General features: G+C 38.8%; 1 protein-coding gene across 1 annotated transcript in view; it reads left to right on the top strand.

Moving 5' to 3' along the window:
• Positions 1–13,844: 13,844 nt before the first annotated feature.
• The window catches only part of LOC139718528 (catenin beta-like), a 67,536-nt gene continuing 63,880 nt past the window's right edge, over positions 13,845–17,500 (top strand). Inside the window, exon 1 of the mRNA XM_071629999.1 lies at positions 13,845–14,041. The gene's annotated coding sequence lies outside the window, so the exon portion shown is untranslated. The remainder of the gene's footprint in view (positions 14,042–17,500) is intronic.

The following is a 17,500-nucleotide window of genomic DNA, read 5'->3' on the forward strand; positions in this document are numbered from 1 at the left end:
TTCGTTGGCTTTCGTTCAGGATATGACTTTGCCCTTTGAAATGACAAAATAGTTTACCATTTAGAAATGATTGGGAGCATTGATTTCAAACTTCTTCTATCGGTATGCCGGCCAGTACAATGACTGGAGCGAATGCTTTCATATAAATTTCTTATTTGAAGCATTATAGAATCTCAGAGGAGTTGACGTCCATGCTCATTTTTTCACTTTGTAATATGTGTACATTTTAAAAGCAGTTATACATCCATATTAGTGTTACACATGTGTATGTTTCCTTGTATTACTTGGTTTCTGTTTCTGTTACAGTTTGTTTTAAATTATCCAGATGTAAACATGAAGCTATTTGTTGTTTGTCATATTTTAAGCTCTCACGATACATCAGTGGTCCGGGTTTACCATATTTCTACCTTCTAAGTCAGGATGGTAGGCTAGCGACAATGTTCCTGTTTCACAAAGCGAAAATTGAGGAAACCTTTTGTTGGAGAGTACTGAAGTTCACACATCTTTGTAAGTTCTGCTTGAGTGACGGAATGGTAGCATTGCACTTAAATGTTAAGCTTGTAGATAATGAAAGAGAGAGAGAGGGAAGTAGAGAGAGAGAGAGAGTGAGAGCAAGCATGGACATAAATGAATATAACTTCAGTAACTAATTATGAACATGTACATATTTATAAACTCTATGTGAAACTTGAGTAATTGCATATCAAAATTGAGCATGATATATATATTGAACCTGTGTGTGGAGTGCTACGTTACCTGTGCTGGTGGTATAGACATGTTGCGTCTATTGAGGTAGGATAAAAGTGGCCCTCTGTTGATTGGACGAAAAAAGAAAGAAAAAAAAAAAGGTGACCCGCCAACAGAAAAAGTGGAATTGATAGACAAGTGTAGCTGTAGGGAAATGTACTGCCCACCTGTCAACGCAAAGCACTATCAAATCGAGAATGTACTTAACTAAACCATCCAGTTTTCAAAAATGTGTGTTAGGAGGGGTGTGGGGGGGGGGGGGGGCGGGGGAGTAGTGGCACAGTGGACTGAGATGGTAGCATGGTGGAGGATTATGCTAGACAAACACTTAATGGTCAAATAAGGCTGACATTACAGTATGCCCTCTGTAATTTCCCATGATGTTTGATGAAAACCAGGATGAAATGTTTGAGTGCCCAGAAATGCAAGTTTACTGGAATATAGTGTTAAAAAAAAAATACAAGAAGTGATGTCATGCACTAACGGTATTCACAAAAATGTGAAGTGTTATAAAAAGAACAAGTCATGTCAGAAGCCCCTATTGAAGTATATAGATGTACGACTACATATTATTGTTAGCTCTCTCCCCCTCTTCTACTAAGTATACAGCTTTTCCTTTTCATAATTATACTCTCTATATAATTTACGTTCAGTTCCTGGCACAGGGACTAAGCATGTACTACATGTGAGAAAATGCAGAGCATAGTGTGCTTTTACAGTTAGCTAATGCCTATTACCTTCAATCTCTTCAATCCATTCACAAAAATTAAGTCCTGTCAGTCAATTCAGTGGGATTTCTGTTTTATTTGCGGAGGAAAGAAAGTGAATGGAGACGTCAAAATGTGGATGGACGTGTCAATCACATGTTAACCGAACACCGGTACAAGTTGATCAAATACAAGTCAATCAAAATTTATTGATAAAAAGAAGCTACTGACAGTTCATTCCAGTGACAGTCGCGTTCTTACTCAGTTCTAAAAGAAACTGTACCAATATTGGCTCATTGCCCTAACTGCCCATCATGACAAGCTCAGGCAGTCAGGGAAAAGCCTGAACGATTTTTGATACCCGTGATTTGACTTGCTCGTCAACAACGTGTGCATTTGACAAGATACAGCGATTTCAGTCTGACCTTTTTGACCCCTATTTGCCCAGGGAGCTGTAAATAGTGTGAAAAAGCATTGCACAATGAAAAAAAAGAGAGATCAAATTTTCTTATGGAATGCCATCATGTCAATCTGTAACAAGTGAGAAAGAGAAAAATGACAGTAAATACAGGGCTTATTCATGTGTGTCATGTAACACAGTGAAGGGTAAACACGCTACAACTACTGGTGGTCATAGAAGCAATCTATTATTGACTGTGAGTACATATGATTGTAACACTCCATCAAAGTTCATATGATCTTGGCCTCATGTTGCGCATGGTTTTATGCGTGACGAGTCACAGATCAAGCGGAACGAATGAACTTTTTATTTGTCGACTCGTGAGAGTTCACGATCTTAGCAAGAGTCTGATCAGGCACGCAATGAGAGTCGCAAAGTTGTGGGGTTAACCTTACGAATCCACTGGCGATTTGTTGTGCTGCGGGATCTCCATAGCATGTGAATGGGTGGTCCTCAGTGGGTTAAACCAGAGATTGATGCTTATTGTATTGTCATGGATGCTTTGTAGATGTGAGTGGCTGTGGAAATGAGTGATGTAACATGTCAGTAACTAATGCTGAAAGGGGAACAATAAAACTAATAAAATACAAGAAACTCTACACAGAGTGTTTCAGAAGTTGTTTTCCATCATCTGTGTATTCATCTCGAGAGCTTGATGAAAGGAATGAGCAAGCAATAAGAGAGGTGTGTAATGTATTCAGATTTAATGCACGTCAGGAGAACAAAGGGTTTCCATAGCAACCAGAAAGTTTGTCTTACCTCATTGTCATACTTGGTAGTAACACATAATAGCAACACAAAGTGTAACAGGTTCATGACTGTTTCAACACAAGCTTAACCAAAAGAAAAAAAAAGTTACTAACCATGTATGGGTATTTAAATTTACTCCCATCACCTAATACAAATACATAAGCATTCATAAATTTGAATGATATATGTTGCCAAACCTGCTTGTTGATTTTAGACATAGTATGTATAGCATCTGCTATGAAAAGGTTGCATCTTTATACTGCCCTACTTTGGCATAATGAAGTAAGTGACATACCATCTGAATTTGAGTTATTGATGTTTTCATAATTCACATAATAAGCTCTTCTTCCAGGCCAAATTTCATACAGAAACACTTATCCTACTAAGAGATATGTTATATAAGACATCATGATAGTCCATTGACGTCAGTGTAAATGACAGACACATTTTGCTCTTTTACGAGAAATGTCACTTCACTTGCTTCCTTTTGCCAAAGTAGGGCAGTATACCCCAAGGCAACATGCAGTGAGGTGACGATCGTTCAGCTGTGACCAGTTTTGCTATTGCTGTCAGTTGATATGAAGAGTTTGTTTGCAAAAACCGATAAGTCCATATTTGCCAAATGGAGATATTTGCGATTAAAGGTCAAGAGAAATAAAGAGAATAATAAGAAAATTTTTGCTTCTTTTGATCGTAACTTCAAAAATGTACCTTTATATGTAGCGACCAATATATCATTTAAAAAGTATTATTTTGTACCTTATGCCAGAGACTGTACTTCAAAATCTTCAAAAATGGACTTATTGGTTTTTGCGAACAATTTCTTCATAATAGTCTCATCATGGGGGTTGGTGTATTATGAGGATGACAGTTTTGAAGGAGGACGTAGGCGTTTGGTTGTCCTTGACTTGTATCTTTTGGGATTGACTAGGTACAGAACCATGTCCCACACATAACTCTTGTTATGTGACATTGTTTACAAAGAAATGTTGGGTTTTTTTTTTTTTCAATTCACTTGGACCTCTTACAACATTACAAAAAAAAAAAAAATGGCAACACAACTGGGGTATGTAGGCTAAAACTATAAACTGGTGCAAAAGGTGTGTGGGATTGATAAAGTGGGATTTCATTACAAACCACATGGTACCAAATAATCTAAGACCTTTATCAATCCAGTATGAATGTCTTTTTTTTTCTGGAACAATATTGTTACCATATATCAACTTATATGAACGAAAATGAATTTATAATAAATCCTGAAATTTTCCCAGAGCGAGAGAGAGAGAGAGGGGGGGGGGGGGGTGGAAGGGGAGGGAAAGAAATAGATTAAGAATGGAGGTGCGGGAAGACGGGAGAGAGAAAGAAAGGGGAACGAAAAAATGAGGTGATTACAAATCATATCCTGATTCAATTACTTTTAATACTTTTGATTAAAATACTTCTAGTTCTTACACTTTTGATGTTAATACGATGCACAAAACATACAACGAAGACAAAATCAATATTACATACTGATAAAGGTCTTAGTAAAGTATCCTTATTTTTGTAGCGCTATCTGAGAGGGGCCCTGCCAATAAGCACTGTATTGTTAGGTTCCCACTTTGACATCTAGATCAAGAAGAAAAAGAGGATTTATCGTGCAGGGATGTAAACGTCAGCAGGCAGGAGTCCTTCCCTATGGATCTTCTGTTTAACGTTTAATTTAAAAGTCCAGCGCCTTCATCCACGATACCTTGAAAAATGTCCCTGCCCTGTATCATCAAAGATCTGGGGAACACTGAAGAATTGAAGCCCATCCTTCCAATCGAATGTCGGTGCATTGATTGGTTACCGGTAATACTGAACCCTTGGCAGTTTTGGGTAGGGAGCAGTATTTTGAGTTCAGAGAAACAGCTTAGGCACTTGAAACCGTCGTAGGAGAATCAATCATTAGGAAATTGATAGTTTCTAAGAAAAGCGTTCAGGATCGAAAAGGATTAGTAGTAGCATTGCAAACATCAAGCTTCGTGTGGGTTTGACACGGACCTCCTCTCCTGATACAAATACCCAATTATGATTTCCCTTTACGGTTTTTTTTTTTTTTTTTTTTTTTTTTTTGTAAATGTGTTAGAAACATCGTGCCAACTATTGTCGCCAGATAGAGGTTCTAACCAGCACAGCAACATCAATTAAATTGTGGAATTAAAAGCTTCCGTAAGGCGTAACACGTCGGGTATAACCGAATGATAACCAAAGAAGCAAGATACAAGTAGTGACTTTTCAGACATTATGGTCGTCCGCCCTCTACCGTTGAAGGACCAGTCATGTAGCGCGGGTGGGCCGCGTAATAGAGAATTGAATTCTGATATATTTTATTCAATAAAGATATTTCGAAAGGCCATACAGTGACCTCCCAGAACAGTGTACCTTCTTTTAACAAAGCAAACATGCAAATACAATATACAGCTGTTTAACTTTCTTGCTCTTTACTTCGATTTACAATCTAATTAACCCATTCCCTACTGCAGGAACCTGGTGGCCTGTTTTTTAATCTAAGGGGATCTCAGAATTCGGCATGGAACGGGTTAAAATTATCAATTGAAAAAAGAAATGGTGATGATTTGCCTAAGAATTGTAGTCCATGCGTGATCTCTCTTGTTACTAGGAAAATATAGGAGTGGGAGTTATCACTTACAGTTTTGAGGTAGGCTACGTGCTAAGAAGCTGAAAAAGATTGATATGATGACCGTCTCTTAAAACTGAATATGATTTGAACATTATGCATAACCTACAAACGAAACAAAGAACGTATGATCACATTTTGAATTTTAAAAAGCAAGGCTATAGCATTTTCTTTGCAAAACAGAGAGATGGACCTGTATTAGTTTTGCCTTTGTTAGTTGTGAATGTCTCCACCTTTCTTGTTTTATTTGAAGACTTTAAATATGTTACACATATATAGTCCCCCTTTATTTGTCTGTCATGAATCATCAAAGACAAATGTAATAAATTCTCTTCACTGTAAAAACATCGGTGTTAGATTTAACACCACGGGTGTTAAATCTAACACCGATCAAACTTCAATAAAGGACCACACCCACAGGTGTTAAAAATGCACTGTGATGGTGTTGAACAGAAAAGTGTTTACCTGACACTTCGTGGTGTTAATTTGACACTGTACCTGGTGTTATTTTGACACTGTACTGGTGTTAATTCAAAAATGACGTATCCGGGCACTTACCCCCTGGGCAACTACCCTCCGGATAACTACCACCCGGATAATTACCCCCCAGGTCTATTCCCCCTTAGGGCAACTACCCCCCGGACAACTACCCTCCCAGGGCAATCACCCTCCAGGGCCATTACCCCCTAGGAAAACTACCACCCGGTCATCTACCCTCCTAGGGCAACTACCCCCAAGGGCAATTACCCCTAGGACATCTACCCCCCGGATAACTACCCCCTGGGTAACTACCCCCTGGATGACTACCCCCCGGATAACTACCCCCCAGATAACTACCACCCGGATAACTACCCCCTGGATAACTACCCCCCGGATAACTACCCCCTGGATAACTACCCCCCGGAGAACTACCCCCTGGGTAACTACCCCCCGGAGAACTACCCCCCGGATAACTACCCCCCGGATAACTACCCCCCGGATAACTACCCCCCGGATAACTACCCCTAGGATAACTACCACCCGGATTACTACCCCCCCCCCCATTAACAATACCCCGAACCCCCCCCCCCCCGCCCCCTCCTGATATTTACCTACTGGACAACCCTCCCTCCCCGCCCCCCCCCCCCCCCCGAAAGTTACCACCCGTCGTATATTTTCCATAAGTTCATAACACCATATCAGAAGATGCACCTTTCTCTTACACTGTCATCACTCTTTTGGCTTGTCATTTATTTTCTACCGTTATAACACATGATAGACGATAAACATAAGAAAAGGAGAGTTGATTTCACTGCAATTCATATTCCCTTAACATTAGCGAGGGACTCTTCGATATAAAGCCATAATTTCTGATAGGATCCGGGCACGGTTTTATGAAAGTTATCAGTCCTGACAAGCTGTCAGTTCCACACAATTACCAATCGTTGTAGGTCGATCAAAGCAGGTCCATGGTAACAAGTCAGTGACTCGAGCTTATCAATCAAGCAGAACCCATGGTTTTATTGAAATTATTAGATACTAACAAGATGTCATAACTGGCAACTTTTATCAAAAGGTGCCCTAATCTGTCATGAGAGTAAAATTACAGCTTGTTTTACATACAAGTAGAATTGTGCTAGTTTTCAAATTAAATGTTCTCGACACTTTAAGAGGAAATCCAGTTCAAATATAAGTTAGTCTCATTAGAAAGAGTAAAATATTACGAGTTTAACGGTATTTTTTTTTTTTTTTTTACAAAACACCCCTAGTTGTTAACGAAGTCTTTTGTCCTGCACCCTCTTTTTGAATAGATCTAGGGAGAGTTGTAGTTGACAGAATCCTTTTTACATTATAGGGCTGCTCTGTTTTATCCCGGCCATTTCAAGAGTATTTTTTTTTCTCAAAAAATTGAATCCTTCTTGGAATAACATGCTCTTTAATATTTCGTAAGGGGTTTCTAATTATCTCACCCAAAAGATGTTTAAAACCTGAAGTTAGGTCTCGACCAAAACCAGACGATATGAAAAAAAGGTTGGGTTTTTTTTTCAATTCAAATAGCTAATGTGTTCGAAAATAACAATGAGAGACGTAATTTTCTGGGGGAGAGTTATTGTAAGAGGGGTGATTGTTTGGAGCCTAATTTTAATAAGGAGTAATTGTCAAGGGAGGTAATGTTCTGCAGTGATCATACCAAGGAGGTGACAATCTCTTCCCACATCCTTGATATACTAGTTGTTAATATGCCCAATAATGCAATAGGGCAATTCTGAAATGAGCGTTAACGGTATAACAGTAAAATAGTTACAAAATTGATGAAACAATGCAAAGAAAGCAAATTAAGACAGAGACGAAGTACACAAATAAAGATGCAGTGCACTCCCGTTACAACGAACACGGTTATAACGAAATTTCGTTATAACGAAGCAAAACTTCTGGTCCCAAAATTATCGCCATTAAAGTCTATGGTACAAAATTCGCTTATAACGAAGACGGTTATAACAAAATTTTCGTTATCACGAAGTCTTTTCTGAGCGCCACTGACAAAGAAAAACAAAAGAAATGCGCTCCGTTATAACGAAATGCGGATCGCATTCGAAAATGCGTAGCGGAACAAGCATTATTAAAGCGTCTCTGCATGAGCGAACGCATCATTAAATGTTCACTCCGTGTATCACGCACAGTTTCCGAGGGGAACTTGCGTTGTTGTAATAAAATAATTTGAATTCAGATAAGGTTTGTTTCATTGTTCCGAAGTCCTTTAATACAAAACACACAGATTCTGATACAACTAAATGTCCGTTAGTTCGGAAATGAAAGAGGGTTTGTTATTAAGCACATTTTGGCGTTATTCCAAAGGTTCGTTAATTCGATAATAAAATATGGTCCTTATTCTTATTCTTATACGGTTCGTTAGTCCGAAAATGATAGGAATTCAAAACGTTCGTTAATCGGAACATTACAAAAAGTATCGTTAATCCATGGTGGAAAAAGGAGAGTACACTAACAAAACTTAAGAATTGCAATCTTTATAATCGTCTTAAGATAAATAAATCTTCGAAATAACTAACCTTTCTCATCTTTTTTTTCATTAACAAAATTTCTTCGGAATAACGAACCTTATTTCATTTTCGGATGAAAAAGCCTTCGGAACAACGGACTTTCTGACTAGTGAACCTTTTTCTTTTTTTTTTTATTTATAAACCTTCAGAATGACGAACCTCATTTCATTTTCAGATCAACGAACCTTCGGAAAATGAACAATATATTGTTTTGATCTAGATTATGAACTTTCGGAATGATGATTCTGCGGAAATGCGAACCTTCACATAAACAAACCATCGGAATCCCGGGAATGGCGAAACTTCGGAATAAGGAGTCTTCGGAGTAACGTACTTTAGTAAGAAAAGAACCTTTGGAATAGCGAACTGTAACCAAATCCTACACCGTCATTTTCTACACATGTGTGACAACACAAACAACTTTATGCTCTTTTTAAAATGTAATATTTAAACGAAATTAAAAAGGTATTCTCCCATTTCACATAGCTTTCCAGCGTATGATGAGGATTCAACAAACAAAATTTTTTATGCGTGGTTTCCTTCTTTTCGTTATACATTGCATATTATATTTGTTCGGTTACAACGAAATTTCGTTAAAACGAAAAAAAAAAAAACTGCCGGTCCTGAGCATTTCGTTTTAACGGGAGTGCACTGCACATGAACACACACGAGATAAATCCCTTGTAATGAGAGAAAGAGGAAAGGTGAGTTATGAATGACAGGAATAGACTACCTTCACAGTGGACAGAGAAAAGCGAGAGGGAAGAGGAAGATGATGGGTCAAAACCAGGGCACGTGAGGCATGAGATATAAGCTCCTTAAAATAAAGAAGTGTTACATGGAGTTGTGGTAAACGATAGACAATTGTGGTTAAAAAATATTGCAAAAAGTTTAACTCATTCTGAAGTGTAACATTCTTCAAAATGTCTTTAGTTCAATGGTAAAGGCATTCAAACTTAAAACTTCTTTTATACTATACTATCAAGAGAAATCCGAAATTTCGGAACAGTAAAAGAAAATACAGATTTAGCGAAAATAGTTTGGTTAAAGGCATTGACATTTACTGGATTACCGGGTAGGATATGAAGGGACAGCTTCGTTTTTTATGAACATAGAGTCAAAATACAGAGGGAGAAATTAAGCTTAAATTACATAAATTGTCCTAAGTGCAAACGATACAAATCGTAAATCTTTAAGATGTTGTTTTCATAAAATGATGTATCAGTATGGCATCTCCGTGATTCCTGGCAAATAATACAAAGAACTTCGTTTCCTGTAGTAATGATATTCTTTTTATTAAAGGTAAGATGGGGGGGGGGGGGGGGCAATGACCCGGGAGGTAGGTACCCAGGGGGTAATTGGCGTGGTGCACTGTCCTGGGGTAATTTTCGTCTTGATAGTTATAGGGGAGGGGGAGTTGTAGGCTTGCTTATCCGGGGTAATCATCCTCGGGAAGTTATCGGAGGGTGTAGTTATCGGGTGGAAGTTATCTGGGGTCTAGTTATCGGAGGAGGGGGTAATTAACCTGGGGATAATTATCCTGGTGGTAATTATCGGGGGGGGGGGGGTAGTTATCCGGAGGGTAATTATCCGGGGGGGGGGATGATTATCCGGGGGGTAATTATCCGGGGGGGGGTAATTATCCGAGGGGTAATTATCCGGGGGGTAGTTATCCGGGGGGTAGTTATCCGGGGGGTAGTTATCCTGGGGGTAGTTACCCAGGGGGTAGTTCTCCGGGGGGTAGTTATCCAGGGGGTAGTTCTCCGGGGGGTAGTTATCCAGGGGGTAGTTATCCGGGTGGTAGTTATCCAGGGGGTAGTTATCCGAGGGGGTAGTTATCCAGGGGTAGTTATCCGAGGGGTAGTTATCCAGGGGGTAGTTTTCCTAAGGGGGAATTGCCCTGGGGGGTGATTGCCCTTGGAGGGTAGTTGTCCGGGGGGTAGTTGTCCTAGGGGGTAATTACCCTGGAGGGTAATTGCCCTTGGAGGGTAGTTGTCCGGGGGGTAGTTGCCCTAGGGGGGAATTGTCCTGGGGGGTAATTATCCGGGTGGTAGTTATCCGGAGGGTGGTTTTCCAGGGGGTACTGTTCCTAGAACCCAAAAATGACACCACATGGTGTTGATTTGATATTTGTTGGTGTTAATATCAATGGTTTAACACCCGTCCAGCTTCAATAAGAGACCACACCAGCTGGTGTTACTTTGGTGTAAATTTATTTTCACATTTTTTTCAAAAAAACTAGTATTCTAATGTAAAATTCTTGATCGTCTTGTTTAAATTAAAAATCAACAAGAAGTGCAGTTACTAAGAAACTCTTCAAAAAACAGTTTAAAATTTGGAAATGACATCCGGAGGTGTTAATTTAACACCATAAATGAGCACCGAAAATTTAACACCAGCTCGGTGTTCACTATTTAACACCGGACTTTTTGCAGTGTTGGATTGTGTGAAATTGCTGTCGTCTAGTGTCGGCGTCTAGTGCAACGATGTAAGCAAGACTTCGAAAGCTAACCACAAATTGGACTGGATATACATCTTCACTTCACTTTACTTTCGTCAAATTGCTACTCAGCAGTGGAGTTAATGCAGCTGCATGTGTGCCATAAAACAAGTTACTATCGAGTTCTTCGATAAACCTCCGTATAAAGACGCGCAATTACGCATGCCCTCTGTATCCAAAACATAACGACTTTTAAATCAATAGAAAGGGGAAGAAGAGGCAAGAAAGGAATAAGTACAAAGGAAGTGTGAGATATAAGAATAAAAAAGAAAGAAACAAAGTTTGCGTTTTCACGGAAATGCGCAAGGGCGTATATCTCTCTCAAATTGTAAACTATAGATTCTACTTTTTCTGTCTCTCTCTCTCTCACTGTCTTTCAGATCTCTTTCTTTATATATATATATATATATATATATATATATATATATATATATACCGAATAAGCAACAGAAATTATTACTAATAAATGGAATAATCCGAGGAAATGTTTATGTTGTAGGTCCTACTCATAATATGTCATAGGGTGTCGTTTTGTGACATGTCTCGCCTGTGAAGTGTATAACATGACATTCTCAAAACACCAAATTTGCTACAAATACTTTGTATTTCCGACAAGAATCGGGATTCATAACAACGACAGAAAATATATATCATAATCATCGTAGTCAAATCTGAGGATATAAGAATCAATAGAATTCTCTCGTAGTATGCATGCCTGTGAAAGAAAAAAAGATCCTCCTGGTCCTTCCCTTAATTAAAGGGGAAATCCAGTCCAAACATAAGTTAGTCTGATAAGAAAGAGTAAAATATTACGAGTTTGACGGTAAAATTTTGATCGAAATCGGGTGAAAAATAAGGACTTTTATGCCATTGTTAATTTTCATTATTTTTTCAGGAAACAGTTCTTGAACGGTCAATATGAATATGCAAATGACAAAGTCAGCATGTCATACCCTCACAACTTGCCATACAGTTTGTACGTACAATTTTGAAATTTTCAGTTTTTCATTAAAACGCAATTATGCCCGAGGTTCAAATCCTGATATATCCAACCGATCACTATTCTGAAGTTATTCAACCAGGAATAACATCATTTTTTTTTAGACTTCACTGAATTTTCGTCATTTTTTTTTCTTTTGGTACAGGATCAATGGAAAATTGTGAGGTTATGACATGGTTACCTCACTCATTTGCATGTTCATATCCACGTACTGTACAGGAATTGTTTTGCAGAAATTAGCAAAACTTTGAAATGCCGTAATCTTCCTTATTTTTCATTCGATTTCAGTCAAATTTTGATCGTTGAACTCGTAAGATTTTACTCTTTTTTATCAGACTAACTTATATCTGCACTGGATTTCCCTTTAAAGATCAAGGATGTTCAAGAGATTGGAGTCGCATCTGCCTTTATTCCCTTTGAACTCATGTTCGATGCCGCCACTCAGAAATAATTGCGGTAGGCCTATCATGCCTATGTGTCAAACTGGATAATTGCCTCACATATATGGGAAGACAATTTTGATTCATGTCCCATTGTATAAGGACCATGTTGGTAATTACTTTTCTCCATCAGTAGGCCGTATAATATGAGCGACAATGATGATAGGGATGTTCGAACAAAAGTTGCGCAAAAGATTTACCAAATACAAAATCAATGTATACTCGACTGGGCACGTCCGGGCACTAATCTGACATATAAAGAACTGTAATCGAAGGTTACCATAATCATGATAATCACCATAAAATGGGCTTTCCGGGAGGGTACACTATAGTTTCAAACCCGGGCCTCTCGAAACATAGATATTTCTGACTTTTGTTTTATAAATGTTATCATCAGGGAAAATAAAGCATCATTTCATAAATAAAAAAAGTAAAATACACCCGATATTATGTATTTTGAGTTCAAAATTAATTTTCAGACTGCTGGAAAAGATGACGACTTCAAACACCGAACATATCAAAGGCACAAATGAGCACGTGGAATTTTGCGCATCAATAACATTAAACAAACTAACAGCTGTTTGAATAATTGTAGCCAGCTGGAACTCCAGCTAAGTTGGTTATATCATGTTATATCCTGCTGCGAAGGAGAAGTAAAAGAAGAAGAAGAATTCAGGAGGAAGAGAAGAACATTTACCTACGTTTGGAATAACGTCGATTCATAGAACAGAACTGCATGAGGGCAGAAGAAATGAAATCAGATCACGCCCACAGAACGTACATAATCGAACACAAAATATTCAATAGATCATATTTCATCCCTTTCTTCATCTTTTCTTCTTCTTCTTTTTAATCGAGCAGACAGTTTTTCTTGGGTTATCAGCGCTCTTTTACAGGAAGGAAAACGTTATCCTCTTGTTATTTCTAAGGCAATATAAGCTAGCTGTTTTGTAAGGGCAAAGAATTTCGCAATACGTGTAACTTTGAGAGAGAGTCGATAATTCCCGGCCCGAGCATACGAATGTTGTTTATCTCGCGTGCAAACATTTCTTCGACAATGTTTTCAGTTTTCAGTTCTATCAATCATCTCGGATTGCTCAGCCCTATAAACCGACCCACCTGTGTTTTCACAATGCACCTTTTGACTTCCACTGACAATAAAAGCATTCCAAGTGAATGAGTGCGATTCTCCCGACCGCATCACCGCTTCAAGTAAAACAATCCGCGCTGTTTTCGACGTCTATAATTTCATTCTTAAACTAATCACGGCACTAGACACATATTTTTAGAATCAATATAAGTGAAATTATTTAACTCTACTGCCCTGATATATACTCAGAATTTTTATTTTCACTCCTTCCAATAAGAGATGTGTAACTATTTTATTTAGGTGCGCATTGATAATTCGTAATTGATTGACAGCTTGAAGTCTTGCTGAGCGTTGGCTTCGGCTATGGAGATTTTCCTGCTCCGCTGCTCCGCTGCCCCGATGTATGCGGGGTGTACTGTGCCCAGTAACTAGTAGTGCATACCCCAACCATACCCACGAAACGCAATGCACGTACCGTACGTAGCGAATCTTTAGCGGATACTTAGCGTATAGTAAAGTCAATGCATGTATGCAGTGCGTATTCTTGACGGAGAGCAGATTCAAATTTATATGAGAAACTGCCGGAAAGTGACGCACAACATAACGAGTAAGCTGGAGGGGAGGGGTTTTAAGCCCTTCTGAAGGAGGTAAGTGGGCAATTGTGCACTTTACGGCCCTATATTATCGGTGCGAGATTTTACCCTAATCGAGCAGTGCGGGCCAATTCGAGTACCCATCAGGCACCGCGGGTCGACAGCGGGTCTTCCGGCACTGTACTGTGTTCATGTGTGTGAGATTTCGCGTTGGGATGCATGCAGTGTGTGTGAATGTGTCAACGTGCGTGTGCGTGATAAAAGCTCTTACGGTACGCCACATTGTTGCTCTTACGCCCTTCCCCGTGCGGCGCGGCGTGATCGAGTGCGAGCAGACCCTAGACAATCAGGGTACTGTGCACTGGCACACAACGGAACACAACGAGTGGTAAACTTCCGTGCTTCAATCATGATTTTAAATGAATGAATTTTGTGTTATATCTTAAGCAGGAAATCGCTAATTAACCTGTTGCAGAGAGCATATGTCCACTCGTGGCCTTGGTGAAATTATTCTGCGAAATGATAATAAAAAAATCAAAATCTAACCCCGATTCGTCAGTCTGTTAGTGTTAATTTCGTCTATACAGTTACCGTTTAACGAGCCTGACCAGACGCTGTGCTAAGTGTGTATAGCAACCGATTTACGGGCACACACAAGCCTCGCCCGTGTGGTTGGTTTGTGCGATTTGTGATAGGGTCGGATCGGGATGCGAGGGATCGGGATGGATGAAGAGGCATGAAAATATTCACGTAACTGTTGTGGTGAGCTGGCGGGAGCTAGGATGTTCAAAAATGGAATCTATTATGTCACAGACTACTGCCAACTTTCTCACACTTTGCGCCACGATCATGGCAATTTTCTGCGATGCAATATGTAATAATGTATAGCACGATAATCCTGCTCTCAGCTGCAGCAGAGCAAAGGGTACTCCTGAGTTTAGGGGCACAAGACAATTGTGACCCTATAACGACATCATTTGATCATATAAATTGTTTAACGGTATTCTTACATGTTTCAGCTTCTGAGTGCCATTATTACAGATCGAATGCAGCGTTCAAAATTGAATTTACAACCACAAATATTGCCAGATGCACTAGAAAATAGCGATGTACCGAGACTCGTTCGTCGATCGCTGAGCATCATCGGCGCGCGCACGCATTCGCCTGGTACTAGTATACAAAATGTACTTGCACTCCCTACTGAAGTGAGCGCACAATCCGCCGACATCGCCTATGTATGGTGGCTTTAAGCGGCCAAGAACCACAGGAAAATGGCGGCTGTTTTGATCATGGCCGATCGTAATGGTAATTGTGAAGAATTTTCACCACACTTCCAGGGTTTGTTCTCAACGAAGTAAGAAAAAATATCACTTTGGGGACAAAGGTCGATGGGATCCTAAAATGATTAGGGCCTAACCCTATTAAGCCCAAGCTATTTTGACCCCTCGCAGGCCCAAGGGGGGGGGGGCACATTGTGCCCCCCAGTATATAACTTTTTTATTATTTGATGTATCATCGTCATATTTGGCACGTGGGTAGAGTAACTCATACTCTACATGACCGTACATTTGAATTTTCACAAGGTCACCCATGGAGGGCGCTATTTACCAAAATATAAAGAAATACATAGGAAATACGCTAAAAACATGATTTTTCTGTATAATTTCTTCATCCCCATTATATATGTCATATTATACACCAATCATTTTCATATTTGCCACAAATGATAAGCAAATGGAATTGTATTATTTGTTATGGTTGAAATTTCTCAAGGTCACCATATGGGGGCGCTATTCATATCAACATAGTGATACATTATGAGACCTGAGATGAAATGTTTGGGATGGGTACATGTATAGTTATGACATTTCATATGGGTTTGCATAATACTGGAATTTTGAGATTGCACGTTGATAATATGATAAACTAATGATATTAGAGGCATACATTGGGTGAAGGAATTAAAATAACTCAAAATATAAGGCAATCTTTAGAAAATATCATTGTTTTCAATTATTTCTCTTATATCTATTGTTTTATGCCTTTGTCACATAAAAACAAAGGAAATAATAAGAAAAACTTTACAGGATCATAACTACTTCGAACTTTGCTCCTTCAGCAAATTTCAGCCTAGAAATACCTATTTCATACACTGTATTGCTGTTAAATGAAATGGGAACAGAAAAAAGACGTAAAATCTGACTGACATGGTTGTCAGTTTATGGTTGCCATAGCAACCAGCAACATCAAATATAGCTAAATTATATATCAAAATGTTTGCAATAAGATTTTAGGAAAAGTCACCAAATTTGGTTGAAATCGGATGAAGGGCGAAGGAGTGGCAAACGAAAATCTGGTAGGGGGGCTTTATAGGGTTAAGAAAGATAAATCTCTCAGTGTAATAACTTAAAGGGAAGATAAACCCTAAGAACAATGTGGATTGAGTAAAAGCAGCTACATTAGTAGAACACATCAGTGAAAGTTTGAAGAAAATCAGACAATTGATGCAGAAGTTATGAATTTTTAAAGTTTTGGTGTTGGAACCGCTGGAAGAGGAGACTACGAGTAGTTATGACGTATGAGTGGACAACAATACAAAGGAAATATAAAGAAAATTCTACAACAATCCATTTTTCATGAAAATTACAAATTCTGTCAACTTGATACTGACATATGTTAAGGGTAGCAATGATTCCCCCTGCTTCCTGAAAGCGGCTAGTCAAGTGATCTTTCATAATGCTAGAAAAATGAATTTTTGTTGAATTTCCTTTATATTCTCTTTGTATTGTTGTCCTCTCATACGTCATAACCTCTAGTAGTCTCCTCATCCAGCGGTTCCAGCACCAAAACTTTAAAAATTCATAACTTTTGCATCGATTGTCCGATTTTTCTCAAACTTTCACTGATGTTTTCTACTTATGTTGCTGGTTTTACTCAATCCACATTGCTCTTTGGGTTTACCTTCCCTTTAAGAACAGATCATCATTAGATTTTCATCAAACTTTCAGGGTTCACGAGAATTGCGGTCAAAGGTCACAGGTTCCTGAAGTGTTTGTAGAAACGTACAATGAGAAGGAGTACTGGTTGAGGTGGGGATTCATGTTATTGTTTTGCACATTCCTAAGTGAGATAATAAGATACATCTGATGAAATATGAAAGAGCATGTAATTTTGAAAAGGATTCAACGTTTATTTGGATGTAAATGATGTGTTTTGAAATGGCTGAGATATCAAAAAAAAAGTGATAATTATAAAAGATGACAGACCACACCTTTTATTAGGATCTCTTTGTTTCACCTTGTTTTTGGATATCTCAGGCATTTCAAACTGTCGATAGGGCCTACCCCTTACAATTGCTTGCTCTTTGGCATCTCATAGAGTGGTTTCTGAATATCTTGCAAAACATTAAAAGGTAAATCCTCACCTCAACCAAAACTGTACACACCCTTTAAGCTGAATCTCCTACAGTACAGTTCAAGAACGAATGATCCAGGGATGTAATTTTGAAAAGGA

The sequence above is a fragment of the Diadema antillarum genome, unplaced genomic scaffold (assembly GCF_040938485.1).
Source record: "Diadema antillarum isolate AM-2024a unplaced genomic scaffold, OU_Dant_1.0 scf00000095, whole genome shotgun sequence".
Taxonomy (NCBI): Eukaryota; Metazoa; Echinodermata; class Echinoidea; order Diadematoida; family Diadematidae; genus Diadema; species Diadema antillarum.